This window comes from Triticum urartu, chromosome 5A, assembly GCF_056163025.1.
Source record: "Triticum urartu cultivar PI428250 chromosome 5A, HENAU_Tu73, whole genome shotgun sequence".
Lineage (NCBI taxonomy): Eukaryota > Viridiplantae > Streptophyta > Magnoliopsida > Poales > Poaceae > Triticum > Triticum urartu.
This window is the reverse complement of record NC_141877.1, coordinates 586,332,197-586,338,627: the sequence shown is the minus strand read 5'-3', so window position 1 is coordinate 586,338,627 and position 6,431 is coordinate 586,332,197. Positions and strand designations below refer to the sequence as shown.

Here is a 6,431-nt window from a genome sequence, read left to right as displayed (position 1 = left end):
GAATGGAAAGATCAAACGTTGAAGAGCCAAGACAACATGGGCACCTGTCGCAAAGCCATTGTAGATAGGTCTCATGGCACTAAACCAAACCTCATTACCTCAAGTTTGGGAGGCAACTAAGTTGTGAGATTGGAGTCATTTTGGGGAGGAAAACCAGTGTAAGGGGAGTGATTCCGAGAGCAGAGGCGCGAGTGAACTAGGGTGCATGGGGTGTGCGACGTACATGGGTCTAGGGCTATGCCCGCAAATGCGCAAAGTAGGGAAGTTAGAGAAGATAAATGCATTTGCTAGACGGAAATAGTCTAAAGCAACAAATGATGTGGAAGTAGGAAAGAACAAGAAGAAGACAGAAAATACTAAGAAGCCAAACTGGGGAGAGGACATAGTGCCCTGCTTAGCTGAAGCTGACCAAGAATCGGGCCTGGAAGCATGTTGATAAGTCTATAGAAGAGCACAACTACCCCATCATAAAAAAATGACCTTGTGAAGTTTTTTTTTTAACACAAGAAAACTTTATTGATGATCAAGTGCATTTTACAGAAAGAAGCATGAAGGGACTCATGCTAGAACCAGAAACTATGTCCTTTCCGGGACATTGACCTTGATCTGCTTGTGTACATAAGCAACGAAGAGCTAAGGACCTTGACTGAATCCGCAAAGCTAATCGAGCTTGATGATCAGCTTTTACATTGTTGCTTCTGTTGATGTGAGTGATCTTGTTACGACTAAAAGAGGGAGAGGCTTGGATCTCTGCAAGGAGAGGTCTGTTCTCCCAACATCCTAGAGCAGCAAATACCGTTGATGACCTTGCCGCCGAAACTAACACCGAGCAGTCGGTGCAAAAGTGAGGGTTCTGAACCTGCAGAAGATCTGCTAACTTAGTAGCTAGTAGCAGCCCATAAGTCTCAGCCTGGAGGGGTGATGAAACTGGAGGCGAAAGCGCAGAGACGTGTAGTCGTTGGAGGTGCCGATTGTCTTGCATGGTGATGATTACTCCTAAGCCAGCATGGCCCAGCTCTGAATCTGTGCGTCTCTCCCAGGCTGCGTCGCAAAAGATGACATTCCCTGTAAGGTTATTACAGTCATGTGTATGCGTGGTTGTTGAAGAATCCTGCAACTGCTCCTGAGCTTTATCGCTTTCTTGTTGCTGAGCGAAGTTCTTATCTTCTAAATTGGTTGCTTCAATTATTGCATTTGCTGAAGCATACACCTGGGAAGGCTTGCATAATTTGCTGCAAAATAGACAGTCGTTCCGAGCTTTCCAAAGACACCATAGAAAAGTATAGAGAGTAGTCAAGTTTATTTTTGGATGTTGAGATGTAATCAAAGCACGAATCATATCAAGAATAGAATGATAATTTTCAGCCAGAGATTCCGTTTTAATAAACCAGGGATAGCAAAACCATGCAGCTTTAGAAAAAGGACACAGAAACAACATATGCATTTCATCTTCTAATAGTCCACATCTAGAGCAGTTTTCATTGATATGTTTGGAGTACCTACCTTCCCTCTTACCTGTAGGAAGTGCTTTCCTAAGAAGCCTCCAAGCAAATGCCTGAACTCTTGGTGCCATTTGCTTATCCTCCCACACCTGATTAAGAAGGGAAATGACCTGCATAGGGACAATTTTGGGCCTTTGCCTTGGTGGAAGCTGAAGATTGTTGAAGCAGTGCTTGTAAGCACTTTTGGAAGAGAATTCACCTGCAGGAGTTAGTTTCCAAACCAACATATCCTTACCATTTGCCTTAATAATAGGAGTTTGTAGAATGGTATTAGCCAATTCAGGAGTGAAAAGAGAATTAATCAAGTTTGCATTCCAGTTCTTTTGACCCGGTATCCAAAGATCTTTAACTTGTGCAGGGTAAGAAAAAGATTGTTGCTGAATGATAAGATGATCATAAATAGTTTCCCATCCGGAAAACCAAGGTGAGCTCCAAATAGAACTAGCACCATCAACAATTTGGCAAATTGTGGCTGAGATTAGAAGAGGCTTCACCTTTAGAATTGCAGACCAAAAGGCAGATTTAGGTTTGTTCGGCCGGGCTCTCCAAATGGATGTATCATGATGATACTTTGCCTTGAGAATCAATGCTAGCTGACTTTGCGGCTCTTTTGCCAATCTCCATGCCGTCGAGAGAACAAGTCCTTGGTTGATTGCCTGCAAATTTCTAACACCAAGACCACCAATTTTCTTCTCAATACATACATCAGCCCATGCCCTAAGGCACAAGCTTCTAGTAGTCTGATCATCTTGAATACCTGTCCACCAAAAGTTCCTAATGATTGTTGTTAGTTTAGCAAGGAACTTTTTTGAAAAAAGTATGTTGGACATGTAATATACAGGAATGGAAGAGAAAACGGATTTTATGAGAGTTAATCTTGCCGCATGAGAGAGTCTGTTGGCTTTATATGTGCTAAGTTTGGACTTGAATTTATCGTAAACAAAGTTATAACCAGCTGATCTATCTTTAGAAGGTAAAACAAGTGGATGGCCTAAATGGACGAAAGAACTGTCGATGTCTGGAGCTGGAAAGATTCTCTTAATATCTTGTTTAACCTGCATCGTAACATTATTGCTGAATAAGATACCAGATTTACTCCAGTTTGGAGTTTGCCCTGAATCACAACAAAAATGGTCTAAAAGCTGTAAAATAGTATTAGCTTCCTGCACATTAGCTTTGCCACAAACAATCAGGTCATCTGCAAACATCAAAGAGTGAATAGGAGGGCAATTTGGTCCAAGCGAAATACCTGTCAGGTGATTAGCTTGCAAGGCATCCTGTAACATAAGAGATAACTCATTTACTGCAAGGACAAAAAGATACGGTGACAAAGGACATCCCTGTCTAATGCCTCTGGAACTATTGAATTTTGCAAAAGATTGACCATTAATGATCACTGAAAACATTGGGGATGAAATGCATGCATGAACAAGTTTTATGAAATGGCCATGGAGACCTTTACGAGCAAGAGCCGAGACAATGAAGTGCCACTCAATTCTATCAAAAGCTTTGGCAAGGTCAATTTTCAGTATAAAATCAAGGCTCTTCCAAGAAGCAAGAGAGAATGAGTGGGCAATTTCTTGGGCGACAATAATATTATTGCTTATGCGCCTACCTTCAATGAAAGCTTGCTGAGAGGGGTGAATGTAATCAGGAAAATGCCCTTTCAACCTATTGGCTAAAGATTTAGCAATGATTTTGTAAACAACATTACACAAACTTATGGGCCGAAAGTCAGAAGGCAGATGCGAAGCAAGTTTCTTCGGAATGAGGGCAATTTGAGTATCATTGAGATGAGGCGGAACAATACCTGTGGTGTAGAAATTTCTTACCAAATTGGTCACATCATCTCCTATCCAACTCCAAGCCGAAAGGTAGAAACCCACATTGAATCCATCAGGTCCAGGAGAGGCATTCTTCTTCATGCCTTTGAGAATTTCCCATATCTCATGTTTATCAGGGATCGAGTAGGTGAAGTCGTTTGTATCTTGCGGCAAAGTAGTATCCAAACTGGGCCTGTCATTATTAGTAGAAGATGAGCAAAAAATAGTTCTAAAATAATTAACAAACTCCTTGTCAATATCATCTGGATCAAACAAATTATTACCATGAGTGTCCTTAATAGAAACTATGCGATTTTGACGCTTACGCTTTTGAACAGCATTGTGAAAGAAGGATGTGTTCCTGTCACCTTTGGTCGCCCAGTGTTTTTTTGCACGTTGCCTATAAAATTCAATGATCTTGGTCAAATTACCTTCATATTGGGCAACTAGGCTTGCCTGAAGGGAATAGTCTTGGAGATGCACCGGCTTCATTTGAATCTCATTGATCTGATCCTGAATACAATCAAGTTGATGCTGTAAAGGTTTTTTCTTTTTGCACCACCTTTTCAAAGTCCCTGCAAGGTTATTGGTTCTGACATGGAATGGTCTATTAACCGAGGAGTCCCAAGCATTTTTAGCAATGCCCTGGAAATCTTCCTCAAAAGTCCACCAATTTTCAAATTTAAAGTGTAGTTTAGGCCTACGAAACTGAGAATCAGTGGATATCAGAATAGGTGCATGATCACTCAGCGAATGAATGATTGGTAAATTAAAAACATTAGTATTAGGAAACATAACACACCAATCTGCATTGGCAAGACAACGATCAAGCCTTTCAAAGATAGGTCTAGAGGAGAACCGCATATTTGTCCAAGTATAAGCCGGTCCACTAAACCCCAGATCAAACAGACCACATTGCTTGACATAGTTATTGACAGCACGCATACGGTTCTTATTCACATTGAGAGAAGTAGTTTCCGTATCACACATGATATCATTCAGATCACTGAAACAAACAATTGGCTTCCCTATGTTATCATTAACAAAATTTAGAATATGATCCCAAATTAGGTTAGTGTGGCGATGATGGGGATCTCCATAAACACAAGCCAGAACAAATTCCACATTGGTAATTTTATTGACAACAAGGGCTAAAATCATATAGTGATTGGAGAACTTGACAGACACAAACTTCATCAGACCAAAGTATCCAAAGACCACCAGAACGACCAACAGATGGAACTACGAAGCTATCGTTAGTATTAAATCGAGAGTTAAGATGAGAAGAACTGTACCTTGATGTTCTAATTTCAGATACGAAATTTACCTGAGCATAGGTGGAATTCATCAATTTTGCGAGGTACTCCATCTTAGTAGAGCTGTTGAGGTCCTTGCCCATGCCACGGCAGTTCCAGCCAATGAGCTTCATGGCAATCACAACTCCAGTTCAGCTTCTCCACAGACACAAATTTCAGAAAAGTGTTGCTCCTATTCGAAGCAGCCGTGCTCTTTGTCCAATTCAGAAACTGGTTCCTTTAGCTGTCCTAGCCAAGCGAGAAGGACGAGGTCAAGGCGCTCCAGCAGCACTTGGCCGATAGTCTGACGGATCTGAGGGATGGGGAGGATTTCCTATTCGACGCGGGAATCCGGCGGCACCACAAGAAATCCTGTTGAGGCAGTAGGAGTCTCGGACGGTGGTGGCGGAGGCGCGATGCCACAACGGTGGAAGGGCGCAGGCAGAGAGGCTGGTGAGCGAGAATCGATCAAGGAATCCGCTGATATAGATGAGACGGAGAGAGATCGGTTGATGGGTTGGATACAAAGGATCTAGCCTCACTAGTTGGAGCAGGGGAATTGATGAGATCTGGAAGGAACAAGATAAAAGGATAAGGAAGATTAGAGAAGGGAATTGTTGAGATCTCGAAGGAACAAGAGAAAAGGATATGGCAGATTAGAGAAGCAGTTGGGGATTAGAAAAGGAAGAAGAAGAATCAAGAGGAGAAATCAGGAGGAGGAAGGACGGCATGACGCCAATCTCTAGCATATCGCCAACCTGCTAATATTTCAGGGGCCCCCTCTCGGGAACGCAGTTGGGCTTGCTACTAGAGTGTGTGAGCTGAAATTCACAAGAAGATCGGCTGAGACCGACCTTGTGAAGTTTTTGAGAGTGACTGCCACATGCCCCACGAACAAGAGCAATTTGTGCGGCTTTTTTATGACTGCAACCTGCGAACAAGTAGGATGGTGCAAATATTGGCAAAACTGCGTGACCAAGACGCCGAGCTATCAAAAGTGCCGTATGTGAAGACAAATATATATCCAACTTGTGAACCATGTATCGGAGGGAAACCAAGCTTACTGACATGCAAAACACACTTGCTTAATTCGGGCAGAAAAGGGGCGATGGGACTTTTTCTACAGGATTCTGCTGTACAATGAGGACACAGCAAAGCACAAGTACATGGTTGATGGCACCGTCAACAGAGCCTACAAATACTAACACCGCTACTCATCTATCGACACCACATACCTAAAAAATATGTACAAGATAACCTGCATAGCAGTCATCATGGATCACCGTCAGCAGGCCGTGGCATCACTTTTGTAGTTAACAAAGACGAAGCTATGTCATAGGTTCTCCCGAAGCCACTCGTTCCGTAAGAATTATCAACGCAAAATAAGACGGGGACACTGTTATATATCCTCAGCGACTGGTGTCATGATTGAGCATGGCTTGTGGTCTGACAGTCTTGTCCAAGAATACTGTACACAAGAAACACAGAGCATAGAGGAGCACGTAGCTAGTGTTAAACAATCACAAGGCTTGGTCGTATATGAAGTGCGTAGCAACTCGCGGTTATATATAGAGATACATATGGAGACATAAGTACAACTGGGACTCAAGCCCCCGACACCCTTGTTGATGTACATATTGAAAGAAGAAACTCCTCTATCTCTCAAACACCAACTGAGCTCTAGCCCGCCTCCCCCCCTGTGCCGCTGGCCGCTCCGGCCGCGGCGGCCACCCCACAGCGCCTCCTCGCCCCTCCCCCCTCGCGGCGGCATGGGCGCGCCGTGCTTCCCATGGCCCGGCTCCAGCTGCGGC

General features: G+C 43.3%; 1 pseudogene; it reads right to left on the bottom strand.

The window, feature by feature from the left end:
- Positions 1-523: 523 nt before the first annotated feature.
- Positions 524-4,754, bottom strand: LOC147973091 (uncharacterized; annotated as a pseudogene).
- Positions 4,755-6,431: the final 1,677 nt, after the last annotated feature.